Below are 19,348 nucleotides of genomic sequence, written 5' to 3' on the forward strand. Positions count from 1 at the left end.
ACTGGTTATATCTTCTGTTTCCATTGTTATCTCCTTTCACACAGTACCATTGTTATTAATGAAGATCAGTGGAGGTTCAAGCAGGAAGACTTTCTCATTGAGCCTCATTCATTCACAATTCTTTCCTCTCTAATCAGCTATGGGCCTTCTTCAGTTAATCCAATCAGATTTAGCCACAATCTCCTCCAGCCAATCACATTGCTGCTGTTAAACTTTAAATCTGTCCTCCTCTCTGCTGCTTTCAGTTTTCATTTCAGTGTGAAATCATTACGACCCTCCTCCACCCGATTCACCTCCAGTTCATCACATCCAGGGCCCGGGTTCAGCATCCTCTTCATTCCTTCACCACCACCACCAGTGTCTGCACTCCATCAGGGGGGTTCACCAACACCTTCAAATACCATGACCACCAAAGACTTTTAACATTTCTCATCTTCATTGTGCACATACACAAATTGAGTCACTTCTGATTGAACTATTGTTACTAATACTGTTGTTTTACTTTTGCATATATATTTATGTTTATAGCCTGAATGTGAAAATAAAAGAAGGCAGTGAAGATTATATAAGAAACATAGGAGGAGAAATGTTGCACTAGTTCTATAATCTGCACTCCTTCAATAAAAATACACTATAGATAAAACAATAAGGGGAAGACGGCCCGTACGGTGTCTGTGGTTCTTCTCAGTGAGGACGAGATGTGATGGAGCATAAAAACACAAACATATAGCAGAGCTGCAGATGATGATAATGAGGATTTTCCCACATTAACCAAAACTGAGAAATTAGGCATTTTTTCTAGAAAATATCATAAATAAATAAATAGTTACACAGAAATGATGGCTTCACTTCCACCACCACCAGCTACTGCCACTAATAAAGATAATAATATTCTTTATTTGTATAGCACTTTTCTTTATTTCCCAGGGCTTCTATTGATAGTGAAAGCTGTAGAGAGACAGGGAAGGGGGAGAGAGGGGATGACAGGCAGAAAAATGGCTGCAGGTGGGAGTCGAACCAGTGGCCCCCACGGCAAGGACGAGAGGCACCAGCTCCACCAGGTGAGCTACCAGGACGACCAGTAGAGCACTTTTCTTCTCACTTGGTCATCAAAAATGACACCAAGATTTCTAGAAGTCTGTTTAATAACACCTTTAATAATAGAAACGATAATAATTCAATATTAAGTACACAACAGCACATAGAGATTTCTCCTCAGAGCCACAGTATTCAGGACGTTCCTGCCTTCACTCTGTGGTTGATTCATAACAGAGGACTATAGTACTCTAATGTAAATGTATCATGTATAAAAGTATGAATCTATATATTTTCCTGCAGTCCTTTCTTCCCCAGTTGCTTCAGCCTCATTAAACCAAATCAGCTGTGCGTAATTAGCACAGTGAGAGCGCGCGGTGCACACAGCTGTCTGCCTCCCGCGTGTCACAGAGAGTGAGACAGGTACATTATAAACGTTAAACCACTGTCTGTCTGTGTGTATGTGTAATCTTGGTAATGTTGTAAGTCCATTCGGCACAATGTATGATGTGTTCTGTGTGTTAAACTGTGCACATTCCCTCATCCAACATAAGAACTACTGGTGATAGAGATTAGGACACAATCACACACATCCTGTCTCACTGTGACATATCTGAGCATGTAAAAACATCCAGAGGTGAAAATGTCCTTTTTCTGGTTTATCAGGAAAGAAAAACATTAGATTTCTTTTCAAATTCAGACCTGTGGGTGGAAAGAGGAAGAGTTGTGACAATGATGGTCGGCTATAAACTACAATCACTCTGCCAGTGAGGGCCAAAATTCAGACTGACCTCTGCAAGACCAGGCGTGAGGATGTGACACTGGAAAGCTAAGGTAAGTGTTTATTACTGAATTCTTAGCAGAGAAAGAAATTGTACTGTAAAGAGTTTTGCATTCAAATGTGAAACATAACGTGGTTTAGAATTTTAAAGGGTATATATAGAAAATTCACTGCCACTAGATGTTGTTTGTTCCACTAACAGTAGTTGTTGTTTGTTCCACTAACAGTAGTTGTTGTTTGTTCCACTAACAGTAGTTGTTGTTGTTTGTTCCACTAACAGTAGTTGTTGTTTGTTCCACTAACAGTAGTAGTTGTTTGTTCCACTAACAGTAGTTGTTGTTGTTTGTTCCACTGACAGTAGTTGTTGTTTGTTCCACTAACAGTAGTTGTTGTTTGTTCCACTAACAGTAGTAGTTGTTTGTTCCACTAACAGTAGTTGTTGTTTGTTCCACTAACAGTAGTAGTTGTTTGTTCCACTGACAGACTCAGGTTGTTATTGTCAGTGTCTGACAGCATTATGGAAAGGATCCCTACAGAGATAGAACTTTAGTTTAACCACAAACAGCCGTAATATCACTATCACTCTCCACCAGACTCCAGAGACAAAATTGCTATTTTTATCTCACATCTCACCGTAACATCGTAACTTAATTCAAAGTGGACAGAAACAAAATAAAACTCACCAAAACTTCCTTTGTTAGTCTTTTCACTGTTCCAACAATCACCAACTGGAAATAAATCCTTAATTCAGGTGATGAAAAAAAGATATTCAGTTACTCTACTCAGTTGCATGCAGACAGACATGCACTAACATGCACTAACATGCACGAGCGGCCAGACTGGCTTTGTACACAAACCACAGAGAGGCTGGGATAGCGCACAGGCTAGCTAGCTAATGCCACTCTACTTTTTCCAACAATTTTCATTCATTTCACAGCTTTCTGTATCAAAAAGGACAAAAAAGCTTCTCTGATCTCACATCATCTCATAGTGCTCACCAAACAGGTTTGTTAACATCATCCATCCAACATCCATAATAGCCAGAAGCTGTCCATGCCATCAACAATAGTCACGTTTATGATACATATGCTAATTTATCAAAATCAGCGTGGTGGTAGTTGATTAATTCCAATGTGAAATGTATCAGTGTTTCTCCTGGTTGTATTTTGCAGAGTGAATTTTTAGTTTTTACTTCATCTCACTGTTCCCTCTGCCAAAGGAGGCCATGTTTCCAGTCATGTTTGTTTGCTAGTTAGCAGGATATTTCTCAAAACCTTATGAACAGATTTCAATAAAACCTGACTTTAAGTCCATTGGCTGAGGAACAAGTGATTGGTTTTTGGTGTGGATCCAGGAATGTTTCAAAGGATTCATTTGTGAGAGACCTTTTTGAACATTTTCATGAAGTACTTGATTTAAAAATATCCCATTTATCCCATGATTCACGATGAGGAGCCTGATGCACATGCAGATTAAACATTGTGAAAGATTTCTGCATTGTGCAGCCGTGGTGGAGGAGTCATTTCTAGTTGTTTGTTTCAGTGGAACATATAAGACTTAGACAAACATTGTAAGGGTACACAAAGTCTCCAGCATGATGGCATCACAAGTTTGGAGTTTCAGTTCTCTGATGTTTAGAGTTGTTCACATTCACATGGAATGGCTGGACTCTTCCTACTGAATAATACATTGCCGGTTCTTTTAAAGGAATAGTTTGACATTTTGGGAAATACACTTTCTTTTCTACAGTTAGAAGACAGAATGGCCAAGAGACAATTAGCTTAACTTTGCCAGGGTCTAAAGCAATTCTGTTGAGTCTCATTCTCAGGTCTTCAAATACCGATGCTTTGGGTTGGTGCAACCAACTTTGTGCAGTTCTCTCTCTGATTGGATGCAGTGGGAACAGCATACCAGAAAATGTATTCTCTGTTTACTGCAGATAGGAGGTGGTAATAAAGATGTGCATTAGTGTCTCTGTGTTGGTCTGAGAGAGAAACAGTCACACAATGTTTTTAAGATAGTAAAATGCATTCTTAGTTATGTTTCTAAATTGTGGTTAAAAACTAAGATCTGAATCAAAGATAACTTTTTTACATGTTGACAGGGATTTAATGCCAGTGGTTGGAGTTTCACATTAAGTTTGTCTCAGAGCTTCAGTGCTGATGACCAAGACTTCACTTTTCTCCTGACTGAGCTCTGCCATCTGTTGCTTAATATCTAAAATACAGTAGAAAGGGCATCTGTTGGCGGTTTAAAGCTGTGTGGCATCAGCATAGCTATGGAAACTGATGCTGTGCCTCCTGATGACGTTTCCCAGTGGCAGCATATAAAGCTCAAAAAGGGTAGGACCTAAAATTGAACCCTGAGGAACACCACAATTCATTTTATAGCTTTTAGATGAACATTCATTAATTATTACAAAAAGTTCTCAGTCATTAAGATAAGATTTAAACCAACTAAAAATAAATAACGGAGAGGCCAACCACACTATGGAGTCTACTCAAAAGAATGGAGTGATCTACTGTATCAAAGGCTGCGGTTAAGTCAAGTAGTACTAATACTATACTTAATGTGGGGACACACATTACGACTGTTGAGAAACTAATGACTATGATTTGGGTGCAACGACTGTTCATACTGAGTCGTACAATAGAGACAATAGATATTACTTTGGACATTTTCACCTTTATTGGACGTATTTATTGGAGTATGACAATAAAGAGAAACACAGGCAATCTTTGGATAGAGGTAGGGGTGTAACATCCAATAAAGGGTCCCCAGCTGGAATCAAACTGGTGATGTTGCGGTTATGTAGCATGTGCTGCTACCATTCGACTTCCAAGACCGACTGATGACCCGAGGGAGACGTTAACAGTTTCACCTGAAGTTAGCTTGTGTTTACAAAGTTCGCTCACCTCCAGTTCCCACTGTAGGCCCTACAGTCATGAACCAAAGTATTGGACCTTATGATGGCGCTCAATGAAAGTTTTTATTTAATCCTGAGTAAAACATGAATGCCAAATTTCATGGCACACAGATTTAAAAAAAGAAGTATTAAAGCTGGGGTGAACAAACATAATGCAAAACCTTCTGCCTGTCTCTCTGCTGCTCCTATCACTCTCCTAAGCCCGTCATCAAAGCCACAAGTTGAACGGCAGCAGAAGGAGTTGATTGCCCTCGTTTAGGCTCGCGCTCCACGGGTGAGCCTCCCCATGACGCAACAGCGACTCATCATCTCACGCCTCCAATGCTCCGGGGCCCCCGGGGCAGAGTGCCCCAGGCTGCGGTGCCGTCTAACAGCAGGATGATCGACTGCCTCGGCAACACAAAGGCAACAAAAAGTGGAGACTTCTGCGGGAAGGAGGTGGCGTATTATTGGACTGTCACACCGACCTCTAATAGCATGCTCAGCGACAACCACACGACTAATACACCACACATGCATACACTGTCTTCCCTCAAAGGTTATTCCCCACTGTTTGTCATCATGCCTCTATGCTGCTCGTCAATGCGAGTGCCATGGCATTGACCATAATGAGGCGAAGCTCCGTGTCGAGCTGGAATTTGTTCACGCGTGTCTTATACGAAACACACTTGTAGACAAAGGGAGTATTGGAAATGTATCACAAATTGTAGGATTTTCTGCAGGATTTCGAACATTGAATCAGTGGTTTCAATTTCACTTTCTCCAGCACTGGCACAGCGTGCGGAGGTCTGGTTATGTGATATTAGACTTTATGATGTGCACACGTTCTGATTGCCTGAAAATTGAGCCAAGAGGAGGTGCTAGTCTAGTTTTCTCTCCAACCACTTGAATTATAGGAGTCTGAAAGTTTATTATGGAATTATTTTTTGCCAATAAACTGCCTCCAACAGTTTTAATTAGTGAGCTTTAGAGTAGAGGTGCTGATGGGGGTCTCTTAACACAGACAGGCTAGCTGTTTCCCATCTTGCTTCCAGTCTTTACACCAAGCTAAGCTAAGCTAAGCTAAGCTAACTGCTTCCCAGCTTAAGCTCCATGCTCAACAACAGCAGGAGAGTGGTGATGATATAACTCTTGACAAGAAACCTAATATGTGTTAATATTATTAAAATGTTAAATGCCTTTAAGGGTACAGTCAACCATAAATGATATTTTGGCAGAACTGGAAGGTGGAAAAGTGGACAGGTGGTTTGGGATTTTGTCCCTAAACCACACAGTTCCAATCCCAACAAAGGACTCGGGTCTTTGTTGCTTCTGTGTGAATGCTAGCTGTGCAGAGGGAAATGTCATAGTTCATACTCTTCTACCTGCAGTTCTGGGACTGGATGTATTTTCGTGCCGAGCTGCCGTCAGTAGATATGAAATAAAAGCCAGTTTGTGCGCACACACTTTTATCAAACCCTGGAGTTCACACATTGACTTGCCCCTGGGGTAGAGCCGGGCTGTTGGTCTGGCTGCCTGCCACTGTTGCCATGATCAACATCATCCCATTCCAGTTTACAGCACGGTTGTCATGGTAATGACCGTTTATTTGCAGGGGGCACTCTAGTCTCTGGCATTTCCGGGACACACACAGACAAGGTGAGAGAGAGAGGAGGGGAGTTGCCAGACAGACAATTTGCTCAAAGGGCAGGTAGATGAATCTGTCTCATATCATCTCCGGCTCAGCCCCTTGTACAGATCAGTAATAACCTAACAGGACCACAGATATCCATCATCTGGTGCTGTGGCTGCTTTACATCACCATCAAGGTATTTATTCATATCAATTAAACTTCAGTTATTCTTTATTATCAAACCGAACTGTGAAGTCGAGATAGAAAGATGGATATTCGACTTCCTCCCAACTCAAACGTGAAGAGATTTCTGTTCCAGGAAGAAACTAATCAGATATTCATCATGATAACTTTACTGTGAGGCTGATACATGTTGACTACTGTACTCCCAACCTTTTTCCTTCAGGGACCCTTTTCTATCATTAATAAACTGACTCAGTGACATATTTTATGGATATTTCATATTATATTCAAAACTGTCCAATGAACCCGAAGAGTGAACTCAGTAACTGCAGGAAGTTTGTGTAAAACCAGAGATTTGGGTGGATTCTGAGCGGATTATTTCCTGTTTAGGGAACTTTTTATTCAATTCTCTGTTTGTATTATGGATTATTTCAATCACACAAACTTAATAGGCTTCTTTTTTGACAAATTCAATTCCCTGATGATTAACTATTGTTGTATGAGACAATTGACTTCTTTTTTAAAAGTTTTCTTACACCCTTTAAAATAAAGAAAACCTTGCAACCCCCCTGTGAAGCTTTGATGACCCCTAGTGGGGGTCCCATCCCTCAGGTTGGGAACCACTGCTTTAAAGGTCCAGTGTGTAGAATTTAGTGGCATCTAGCCATGTAGTTGGAGATTGCAACTCCCTTGTTTCACTCTCCTCTTCCAAGCATAAAGGAGAAACTAAGGTGGCTGCTGAACAAAAGGTCCCATCTGGAGTCAGTGTTTGGTTTGTCCTTTCTGGGCTCCTGTAGAAACATGGCGACCGCTGTAGAAGAGGACCCACTCCCTCTGTAGATAAAAACTCATTCTAAGGTAACGAAAACACAACTATTCTCATATTCAGGTGATTAAACACTAATTAAAACATACCTATGATGCCCATAGAGTCTCTATATAATGTCACACTGGACCTTTAAACCTGAGTCCAGCTTTCATCAGGCTGCGGTTAGAGGTGAAGATGTTTTATTATTAAATTGCAGCACTGTCTTTTTTCCTCAGATAATGAACAGGTAGGCCTACTGTCGAGCTTCACTCTCAGATTCCATTTTAAAATGAACAGTATGCACTTCCAGGGAGATTTCTGCTCTGGCCCGGGGTGACACAAATGACAAAGCTATCCACAGGCACACATCCACCTGTCTGCTTGGAAGGCGCTTGCATGGTCTCCTTATAATAAACGCCCCCCCTCCTGTCCTCTCCTCTCTCTCCCTCTCTCTCCCTCTCTCTCCTCCTCCTCCCCTCCTCCTCCCAGCCAGCTCGCTCCTCTGTTTCCGTGTCAGGCAGGAGATGTGCTGCTCGGAGCCGCGCTGAGTGTCTGTCGCCTCATATTGAATTTCAGCGCGGCAGCAGTCGGGTTTCTCTCCGGGAGATCAGGTTTAAAGCGGTCCTCTCCTCCTCCTCCTCCTCCTCCTCCTCCTCTCCCTCCCTCGGAGCTCTCCTCCGGCCCGTCACTGCCCCTCTCCTTCCGTCCGCAGGTCCGCACTTTGAGTGGAAGTTTCCCCCGGCAGGCAGAGCTGCTCCGCCGGTCCGCGGTGCGCCCGGAGAGTCGGAGGCATGGAGCGCCGTTAGGAGCCGGTACACCGAGAACAGAGGAAGAGGACAGCGAGGGGAAGGGAATAAACCAGTCTGACTTAACAGGAACCAGGGACGACGTCCAAGGTAACCTCTTGTATATCCTGTACTAACACTGCACTTTATGAGACTTTTATGCCTGTTTCAACCCTCCAGGCTGGACTGCTGTTCTTCCTGGGCACTACTTTATAATAATGCATCTGTATGGAGGTTTAAGAAGCGCAGCAGCGGCTCTATCAATGGGTAAAAGCCACTTTTCTTTATAGATTAGCAGCTTTTTGGTTGCCAGGTGCTGAAAAATCTCTCTAATGTCATTAATGAAGTCATTAAGGACGGCTAATGGATCTCATTATAAGAAACCAGTGGGCCCCAGTTCCAGGAGGAAAATGAAATGTTTGGAGATAAAGTTGGATAAAGCTTTTCCACAGAGGAGACTCTGACTCCTCGCAGGTGTTAACATCATTAACTGCTGAGTGACTGTTGGTGTTCACACCTGTGGGTCTCCTGCTGTGACAGGTCAACATGTCCGCTGTGAAAAAGCTTTTCATTTTCATAAGAGAAGCTTGAAAGAGAATCTTTAATGTTCTTGAATGAACTGGTCTCCCTTTCAGTTCCCCTGTATTGTTGCTGGTTGATTAGAATATGTGTGTGTGGGGGGGGGATGGCAGAGAAAGTTTGGTTTCTAATACATTCTGCTGGTACAGTTGTCAGAAAAGTCATAGTCATTAACTAGTCACAGGTTTCTGTCTTTGTGATAAGCCGTCAGTTACAGTTCGTATGCAATCTGTAATTAAAAATCTTAATAACTCGTGTCTAAAGGGGGTTTTACAATATTCCTTCTGTCGCCAGTTGAAAACTGTTAATTAATTGTTAATAAATGAATTTTGGTTCCGAAGCTCTGCAGCAGAGCTAAAATAATTAATTGATTAGGGGACGAGGAGAAAATTAATCTGCAACAATACTGATTCTCAATTCCAAACATTTCCAAAATTTGCAGCCTCCTCCTTCCCAAATGTGAAAATTTGCTGATTAACTGAAAACATTTGGGTTTTGGACATTTGTTTGGACAGAGGGAGACTCAGGTGATCAGTATTTTCCAACATTTTCTTTCATTTTATAGATTTAACTTTCTTAAAATGATTGGCACATTAATGTATATTTAAATAATCTCTGCTTGCAGTCTTACTCTGTAGCACTTTTCCATCGAGATCGATCCATTGGAGTCATCTTCCTGATTAGATGAGCTGCTGATAAAGTGTCCTGCTGGAGGAGGATAAACACCAGCCAAATGGATTTTTCACAATCTGGCAACCCAAAAGGTGTTCTATTTAAAGGCTTATGACTGACCTATAAAGCACTGTCTGCTACCTTCAAAATGTCTCCTTTCTGGCGTATTCTCAATGACACAGACTCAAGAGCTCCAAACCTTGTACCTTTCTTTATTTAATATGATTTGTAAGGGAATGTGTGACACAGTCCACTGGGAAACTGAAATGACAGATTTTAGATAAATGCAATGCTTTTATCAAAGTCAGTAGTTACAACCTATAAATCTTAAAAAGGCTGCTCGTTTATGGGAAGTTATCCTGACATTTCTGATGACACAAAGAAACCCTGTGGACAGTTAGTTGTCTCATTTCCTCATCCATCATATCCAGCATCATGGCTGCTTCCTTCGGTATAAAGACCTGTGTTTGTGAATTTGGTAGAAGCTCTCTGAGGTAAACCTGCTAACGGACAAGTATTATTATATTAGAAAATAACTAGTTTGTGGTAGGGAGGTGCGCTACCAGTCGGTTACACGTTGCTAATCTCGCTAGTCGACACTAGAAATACTAGTTAATGAACAAATTATTATATTTTATTAACGTACAATGCTGTTTAATTGTGTCTTTACTCAACCAACGTCAATAGCCCGCGCCCCGCACTAATTACATTTTATCGTAAAGGCAGCGTATATCACGTTATCCCATAACGATCAATCAGCCCTGAGAGTAAGTGTCTTCATCTTCTTCACAATCCTTCACAGGAAGTTATTGTCCATATGTTGCTCATTTCAGTAGCATCCCAACACGTTTACTGACATTTAAATGCTGATAAAGTAACAAACTGCTCCCCATCAAACGTGTGTAACAGGATATAGCGAGGGAACTATGTGTGCGCGGTTTGTGTTTAGAGTCTTTAAATTGTGCTCAATTTTTGCTGTTTTCTGAGCGTTTAACTTCTAGACTAGTCCACCAGTCTAAATTGAAACTTTTGATTAACTGACGACAAAACGAGATGCCGAGGTCACAAAATATTTGTGTAAATAATCAAAAAACAGAGAGCTTGAGAGAGAATTCTGATGATACTGGCGTCTGTTACAAGCTTTTTATTCAAAAGACCCATTTGTACCATTGACGTCACCTATTGGTTAATGGACAGCTGTTTTTGAAGCCTTGAGTTTGGCATTATGGCCGTCACCATCTTCGTTTTTTTGAGCCAGAAGTGGTCATATTCCACGATAGCTTTTCTATTTTTTCTAGACCTGGAGGCTCTGTCCATTATTTATATACTGTCACTGTCTCATAGCTGTCTACAGTCTATGCCTCAGTTGTGGAGCAGTTTATCCTCCAGCAGAGTATAACGTTCCCACAAAGGTCAGCACTGTCAGGATGGTTATCTATTGGGAATTTGCATGTCAAAATGCACCAAAATCGATCTTGATGCAAACAATTTGCATGGATTTACTTCATCGACCGAATCCATTGGAATTAGGCTAAATAGGCTCACACACACAGGCTCCTGGATCTGCTTGCCCCATTATTTCATCAGTTTTTTTGCACCTCTCCCTCCCTTCTCTTGCTCACAGCATGCGAGGCCTCACCTTACGTCTCTGCACTCATTCATAAAAACCACTGTGTGACTGTTCCTGTCTTAAATTGTGTTCTTATTAACGTTCATTATGTTGGATCACAGCTTACGTCGTCCCAAAATAAGACTTACTGTACAGGTGTGTTTGTAAAATGACTCATCTGTTTTTCGAGTGTCTGTGTTGGGAACATTTCTTTAATTTCAGCCACAATTAGAGCTCAGCACCTGTTTCCACTGTAGGTCTCCACTTGTTGAGTCAGTTTGCTTTGTGTCAGACTGTAAACATCATTTGGTAGGTCACTGAAACACAGTGATATTTGGAGGTTTGGATTAGTCCCGTTATTACAGTGACACACCGAGACATGTTGTTTAACAAAGTAAATGAGATTGCTCTTTGGTTTCTGTCTGAGGGCTCTGTTTCATCAGGTTTGTGTTAGATTGTCTGGACCTTTCTAGTCTCATGATAAAAGGCAGTCGGAGATCTCCTGCCTACCGATTAGGGTTGGGGAGACTGGACGAGTATATTGGCTATTGGTGATTGAGTCCATCGCCGGTTGTTTGTTTTTGGGGCGATTTCTGGTCGTTTTATTTTGTCAATTTAATGGACTGAACGAGAGCTGCTCAGTGACAGACTGAAGAACGAGTGAGAGGAAAATAAGCTGTAGAGCCAGTGTATTTTCACATCTAACTGTAGTGAATTAAGGGTACATTTTTACTAGTTTGATGATTGGGAATACAGTTCCAACCAGGACTCTCTGGACCTCTGACTCCAGGAAAGATGGGGACACAGCAGGGACAGGCTGGGACAGGAGAGGCAGGTAGAGGAGTGAAGGATATCGGGGGCATCAGAGAGGCAGCGACAGCACGTAGAGCCAGAATATTTTCACCTGTAACTCTCTTTTGTTTCTGTCGAGTTTGAATGAAGTGTGTTTTAAGATCGCTTAACAAGGTCTTTGTTCAGTAAAAGAGTTGTTCCCAACCTTTTTCCTTAAATGGACCCTTTTCTATCATGTAATAAACCCACTAAACGTGACATATTTTTTGGGATATTTCATATTATATTCAAGGCTCTACAATGAATCTAAATAGTGAACAGTTTGTGTAGTGAATTCAATGAATTTTGAGCAGATTATTTCCTGTTTAGAGATTTTTTTTCTCTGTCTGTATTATGTGTTATTTTGTCATTTTTTTAACAATCATACAGACTTATTAGGCTTATTTTTTGACAAATCAGTGTTTTCTTGTTTTCTTGGCCATTGTTAGATTAGACAATTTCCTACAATCGCTGATTGTTGGACTAATGGTGGCTTGTTAGAAAATTTTACCATATCTACTACGTAGTACGAATCTTCTGGGGATTTCTAAATGCAAAGCAGTTAAACTAACAAACGTACGGCCCTTACTTCAAGGACACACAGTGAAACAAACTGGAGATAGAGTGAATCACTTTATAACAGGGAGAGAGCTTTATGAAACATTGAAAATGGATGGTACGGCAGTGTTTACAAGCACACAACTTCTTCATTTAACCACCATAAAGACTCTGGATTGGTTCTACAGTGCACAGTGGTTCTTTTCAACTTTTCCACCCAGTTTTAGCAACTAAAGCAGAGAGAAAGTCCTCCTTTATTTTCTTTATTTTTTTCTCTTTGGTTATTTGTAATGATGGGCTGCAGCTATTGATTATTTTCCTTAGCAATTAATCTAACTTTAGTTAATGACACTTTAATTGATCCATTAATCGTTTAGTCCAAAAAATGAAACAGTCTGAGGTGATGTCTTCAAATTGCTTATTTTCTCTAACAGCCCAAACCCCAAAGTACTCAATTATAATTAACCAGAAAAAACTGTAAATTCCCCCATTTCCGAGGCTGGAACCAGCTAATGTTTGGCATTAGAAAGGACTTAAAGATCCAGTGTGTAACAATAAAATATCCATTGGTATGTTTTCATTAGTGTATAATCAACTGAAAATAAGAATTGTGTTGTTTTTGTTGCCTGAGAATGAGCTGGTTTTATGTAACGGTGTTCGCCATGTTTCACAGCCCCAAAGTTTCCAACCGATTAATCGACTGATGATTTCAGAACTCCTGTCACTGGTCAGTTCAGCGTCTCTGAGATTGGAGCTCTTTTTGGAATTGGTTCTGGGAGAAAATCCACATCAATAAAGCTTCTTTTTTTTACTTTAAAGGAAATAGAAAGACAGAAAAGATTGCTGTTCCAAAGTGTTTCTTTATGGATCACTGTGAGCCGTCCTGCACTTTTAGAACTCAACAATTTCACACAGAACTTAAAGGAAGGTGGACTGAAAACAAATGGAAATGGAAAAAACATTGGAATATATGATAGTGAGAATTCCCCTGGATTCGGACGGAGAGGCTGTCTGAGGCATGAAACCATATAATTCCAGCCGCTGCTTCCCTCATCTGTGACATCCAACCTGAACAACCGCGGATTGGCATTTACTGCTGGCTAGTTTACGTAAATGTCAGGTGTAAGCATATAGGTGGGCGGACCATCTCATTTACCTAAAGATGTTTAATTAATGCCTGACTGTTCTCCAGCCTGCACCTGCTGCCTCCTGTCAGCGTTACAGTATGTGTGTCGTGCATCACGCCACAGTCTTCTCTCCTGCCTTCTAAAAAGATTTTCCAGGAATATTAATTTGGACAGCCTTCCATTTCCTCCCCCAGTCTCTGTTTGTGTACCGGACACTGCAGAAGCTGATTCATGCTCAGCTGAACTCAGTTCACTCATGTGGAAATGGTGGTCTTGTGTGCTGATGGTGAATTTTAATGGGGTCAGGGATCAGGGGCCTAATTCCTCAGCTGTTTTCTGTTCTTTACTTCCAATTTCTGACACTTCCGTATGAGGGTGTGCTTCAAGCAGCAGTTTGTGCAAATGGTAAACCTGATGTTTACATTTTTATTTTGTCTTTTCCTTCCTCTCTGCATCTGAAATTGGTCAGTTTAGTTAACCAGTGGGAGACAAAACGAGACCAGTAATTTGGCAAAAAGCCTGTAACCTGCTGGATTCCATATTGTAAGAGAACAGGAAGTTGAAGCACATGATAGTGTGAATCATACAATATTGTCTGATCTGATGGTTGCCATACAGGTGATACAGTACCTTGCATTTGTAGATGTGTTTGTGACTGATGAAGGTTTACTCCTGTGGACAGCTGGCCAAATGGAGACGATGTGATGGATGTGTATGAGAACCATGAGACTGTGAGAACTGTGAGATCAGACTCAAATCAAACAGAGATGCTGCGTGCTTGTATGGCATAATACATTGACCGGCACTAAAAGGCAGTCTGACAGCGAAGGTAAAACTGTGAAAATATTCTCAATGTAGCATACACTCAATCTGAAATTGACTTTTTTAAGGTCGGCCTTGTTTTAGGCTTGTTTGTTCTGCAACCCCTGTCCACAGCACACTCTTCACCATATAGGGTTCTTCTGCTTGCCCTCATAGGAGAACCAGTTTTGGTTCCAGGTAGAACCTTTTATAAAGGTTCCAAACAGGGTTCTTCATGGAATCCTTAGTCCAGTGGTCGGGGCCGCCACCAGGGGTTGTCACCAGGGGTCGCTAAAGCTTCATAGGGGGTCGCAAGGCCTTCTTGATTTTAAGGCGTACTAGAAAACTTTAAAAATATACACAGTAGGCCGATATCTGAACATTTTATTCATTTATGTGAAGAAAACTAAAGAACTATTAGAGCAAAACAAAAATCCTAGAAATGTCAGAAAAACTCATCTCTGATCAATTTTCACAGGAAAAAATCTAAAAGAAATGCTCAAAATTCATCCAAATCTCTCGTATTACACAAACTTTTGTTTGTTGTTGTGTTCTCTGTTTGGGTTCATTGTACAGTTTATCAGCTGTTCTGTATTTGGTCAGGGGTCGTCAGTTTGAAAGATAGATCATAAGATTGATTGATTGAGTCTTAGAAACGATATGTTGAGGGACGGAGTTGCACTGGGACTTGGAGACATGATGCCAGTATGGAGTAAGCCCAGTTCAGACCAAGAAGAGTTTAAACTTGCAGATACTTGTAATGTGCTGGATGAGACAGTGTATCATCTCCATAGCAACGACTCTCTGTACTTCTATTCTAACTGCCGGCATTTCAGACTTTTTTGTAGCATCCCAAATTATAAAACGAGGATAGTGAGAGTGAGTTAAGAGAGTGAGAGAATTGGGAGCCGTCCATGGGTGCATGGGTAAATTTTAAGGCTTGCGTCAAACAAATTCATGAGATGATCTTCTCCTCTGTCCATCGAAAACTCATTGCAATGAGCCAGTTGGCTGTTGAAACAGGTGATGTGCCTCACGTTGTAAAACCAGCCACTGGAGATTCATGCATCGCCATCAGCCGGCTTGAGTGGCGCTGAGACAACCAGTTCACACCCCTGTGATGTTCTAAAGCTGTTTCTTCTCGTTGTGACTCTTTGGGTTCGAACTGGGATTAAACCTTTTAAAGTGCTTGTTTAAGGTTAGGGAATGATCATGGCTTTCGTTCAATATTTAACCAAAACGCCATCTTTCCTCACCCAAGTGAGGTAACCACATGGGGAGGATGAAGGATCTCTGGTGTGAAAGTCCTCTGCTTCATCCAAAACCTGCACTTTTGGCACAAAGCAACAGGACACGTTGTTATTCTGAGTGAAAGGTTCAGGCAAAGGTTTGTGTGCCAATCCTCGGTTGAAATGAAACCATATGAGAATAGGTCTCTTGTCCGGGGTGCGGGGGGAGTCATTCTGGGGAAATATGGGAAGTGCCTAGAAAAGTCCACCTACGCCTCATCATAATAAAGATAAATGTAAGAATATCAGGGAGAACAGAAAATGGAAAACCTGAGTTCTGCTGTCAACTCGCTCGGTACAAATTCGTCCTCAAATCTCCAGAGTGCACGGCCCTTTTCCTGCCCCTCATTTATCTCTGTCCTGACTCAGGACCCAGGGAGGGGGCATTAGGAAGTCTGTGTGTATGTGTGTGTGACACAGAGAGGGAGGCAGCTTTGGATTTTGTCATCAGCAATGATCAAAGTCAAACTTGAGGACATCTGAGTCCAATCACTCCATCAGCCCTGAAGGGTTTATACAGAGAGAGAGAGAGAGATACAGAGTACAGAGACATAGGATGGGAGGGAGGCGATGGATGACAATCTGTTGTGCTTCCAAACTTTCTCTCTCCCATTCCCTTCCTCTCCTTTTATTGTACCTCTCCTCCCTCCTCGCTCACTCTGCCTGTCTGTGGCCTCCTCCCGCTGCGACTCGCATCTGCTCGGGAAAAAAAAGCAGATCTTTAGTCTTGGCAGGGAATCCCCAGCATGCCCACTGCCTTCTGAGACTGGGATTTGTGACGTAGCGCTGTGCAGCAGAGGATGGATACCAGCTTTTGGAACTGAGCTTCTTAACCTGTACTCTGAAAAGCAGGTGGCCTTTACCCACTGAGCTTTAACTCCTTTGAGGAAAACAGGAATGGAGTCTGTGATGAGCTGGCGGCTGATGCATGGGGCTGGATTTGAGCTGTGTTCAGTGCAATCCTCTTCTTTTAAGCTGCACTGATCAATAGTTTTATACGGACACATCAAAGCTGTGTAATGTGAATGTGACACAGAAAATTATCACCAAATTTTGCACTTCCACTCAGCTCTACAGGGTTTTTCAGCCTGTTTTAGGTCATAGTTTTGGACAGCCAGACTGACGCTAGGGGATAAAGTACAGAGGTGTTTTTTTTGGTTTAGATTTTGTTCTGTAGAGTTCAGTTACAGACTCTCTCTCCTCCTCTTTACACTCATATTTAAAAAAGAGGCGAAACAGACAGTTTAACTTTCTTCAGTTTTCCTCAGTAATATATCATATTGTTACTGTGAATTTCTGTGTGGGGGAAATATGACAGCCCTAATATATAAGTATATATGGAATTCATGAGTAATGTACAGTAAAAGTAATCATTCTCTGTCATTATTGAATAAAATAATGTACATTATATTCATGTTTCAGGCTCCCCGGTGACACATTTGACAGGTTCATTTGATGTATAATTGCAACTTTTTACATTCCTGCATGTACAGCTTCTATATTAATATAACTTTTTCATTTTTTGAGTGGAGTTATGCAACCAGTGAGATATGCAGAGCTGTTATTGTGCAGTGTGTTTGGTCAGCAGAGCTTTCTTAACCTCCTCCTATCTGCTTCTAATGTAGCTGTTCACTATAAGTTATTGATGTACATCCTCAAGTCACTGAGGGCCCGTGGTTCCTGGTACTGTGAATGCTCGCTGCCAGCTGGGTTTTCGTCATGTTTCTACGCGTTCGATAGCCTCAATGGAAAGGTCCGGCCTGTAGACGCATTCCCCTGCATGCTCTATTTTTACCTCCAGATTCACCAATCACAAAGCTTCAGGCTGCCACACAGGACACCAAGGTCACAAAACCATGAAATCCTAGTTTGATTATAAATACGTCTCCACACACAACGCTCAGAAGCAGTTAAATGGTTATGCAGTCTCCATGGATACCTACTATATCATGAGCTCCATTACTGGGAAGCCCATTTGGTGCCCTCCTGAGGAGCTGGTGATTCAGTAGTACACTGGGCGGCTTCGAGATGCTGCTTTTGTTTCGCAGTTGTCTGTAATCTGCATTTTTTACACCGACTCCGTGTTTTGTGACGAAGCGCTCGTTGCTCTGGTGTTTCCGCACGCATGACGGATGAGCTGTCAATCAAACAACACTGGTGTTTGTGTTTCTCTTTGGATTTTATACTGATTAAAGGACTCAGAGACAGAGCAGAGATTTGTAAGTAGTGGGCACGCTGTCCTTTGTTCGGAGGTTGTGGGTGTCCACACTGCTTGAAGCAGCACGCCATCGATTTTTACTCATGAGGATCCGTTTACTCTACTACTACTGGAGAATAAATCATTGTGTCTTCTGTGCCTCTGGAGGAGCTTTATCAAGTCTGGAGGTTTATCAGGGTTACCTCAGCTGGGGCTATGAGTTTTAAAGAATTTGTTTTTGTGATCAAGTTTTTATTGGTCAATTCTGGAGGTTAGATTGACAGGAAATTGTCATCCTTTACATAATAAGCTCTCAAACATGAGTCATTCCAACATAAATATACAAGCATTATACAAGCATTCATCAACTTACCTGACAAATATTGATTTTAAGACGTGCTAGAAAACTTAAAAACACAGTCGGCCTATATCTCAGCATTTGGTTCACTTCTGGGAAGAAAGGTAAATTGTCTTATAGAACAATGAACAGGGAGACGAGAACACTGAATTTCTCAAAAAAGAAGCCTATTATATAAGTCTGTATGATTGTAAACAATGATAAAAATACATAATACAGACAGAATTGTATAAAAAGTTCCCTAAACAGGAAATAATCTGCTCAAAAGTCATCAAAATCTCTGGTTTTACACAAACTTCCTGCAGTTCACTGTTTGGGTTCATTGTACAGTTTTTAATATAATATGAAATATCCATAAAATATGTCAGTGAGTCAGTTTATTAATGATAGAAAAGGGGTCTCTGAAGGAAAAAGGTTGGGAACCACTGACCTAGATGGCATGTGGGTAAAATAAAAAAAATAAATAAATATATATGTGTATATATAAAAAAAAACTTCCCTCTCACCCTCTTGGGGTGGTATCTGTGTCATCCTCAAGCTCGGGTCCTCTTCCAGAGGCCTGGGAGTTTGAGGGTTCTGTGTAGTATCTTAACTGTTCCTGGGACTGCGCTCTTTTGGACTGAGGCTTCTGATGTTGTTCCTGGGATCTGTTAGAGCCACTCCCCCAGTTTGGGGGTCACTGCCCCGAGTGCTCCTACTACCACGGGGACCACGCTCGCCTTGACCTTCCACATCTGCTCCAGCTGTTCTTTCAACCCTTGGTACTTTTCAACCTTTTCGTGTTCCTTTTTTCTGATGTTGGCATCTGCTGGTATGGCCACATCTATCACCACCGCCTTCTTCTGCTCCTTGTCTACCACCACTATGTCTGGTTGGTTAGCCAGGACCTGTTTGTCATCTTACACCCTGCTACTATGTGCTGGACTGTCTCAGGGGCATCTTTGCATAGTCTGCACCTTGGGTCAGATCTACTCTTGTAGATCTTGGCCTCTATGGCTCTTGAACCTAGGGCCTGTTCTTGTGCTGCCATGATCAGTGCCTCTGTGCTGTCTCTGAGTCCAGCCTTTTCCAGCCATTGGTAGGTCTTCTCCATATCAGCCACTTCTTCAATTTGGCGGTGGTATGTGCCATATAGGGGCTTGTCCCTCCAGGTTGTCTGCTCCTCTTCCTCTGCACTCTTTTCAGGTTTCTGTTGCC

The 19,348-nt window shown here is 41.7% G+C and overlaps 1 protein-coding gene across 1 annotated transcript in view; it reads left to right on the top strand.

The window, feature by feature from the left end:
- Positions 1-7,881: 7,881 nt before the first annotated feature.
- Positions 7,882-19,348, top strand: part of LOC127351354 (SH3 and multiple ankyrin repeat domains protein 2-like) — a 224,346-nt gene continuing 212,879 nt past the window's right edge. Inside the window, exon 1 of the mRNA XM_051378830.1 lies at positions 7,882-8,241. The gene's annotated coding sequence lies outside the window, so the exon portion shown is untranslated. The remainder of the gene's footprint in view (positions 8,242-19,348) is intronic.

This window comes from Dicentrarchus labrax, unplaced genomic scaffold (genome assembly GCF_905237075.1).
Source record: "Dicentrarchus labrax unplaced genomic scaffold, dlabrax2021, whole genome shotgun sequence".
In the NCBI taxonomy this organism is placed as follows: Eukaryota; Metazoa; Chordata; class Actinopteri; family Moronidae; genus Dicentrarchus; species Dicentrarchus labrax.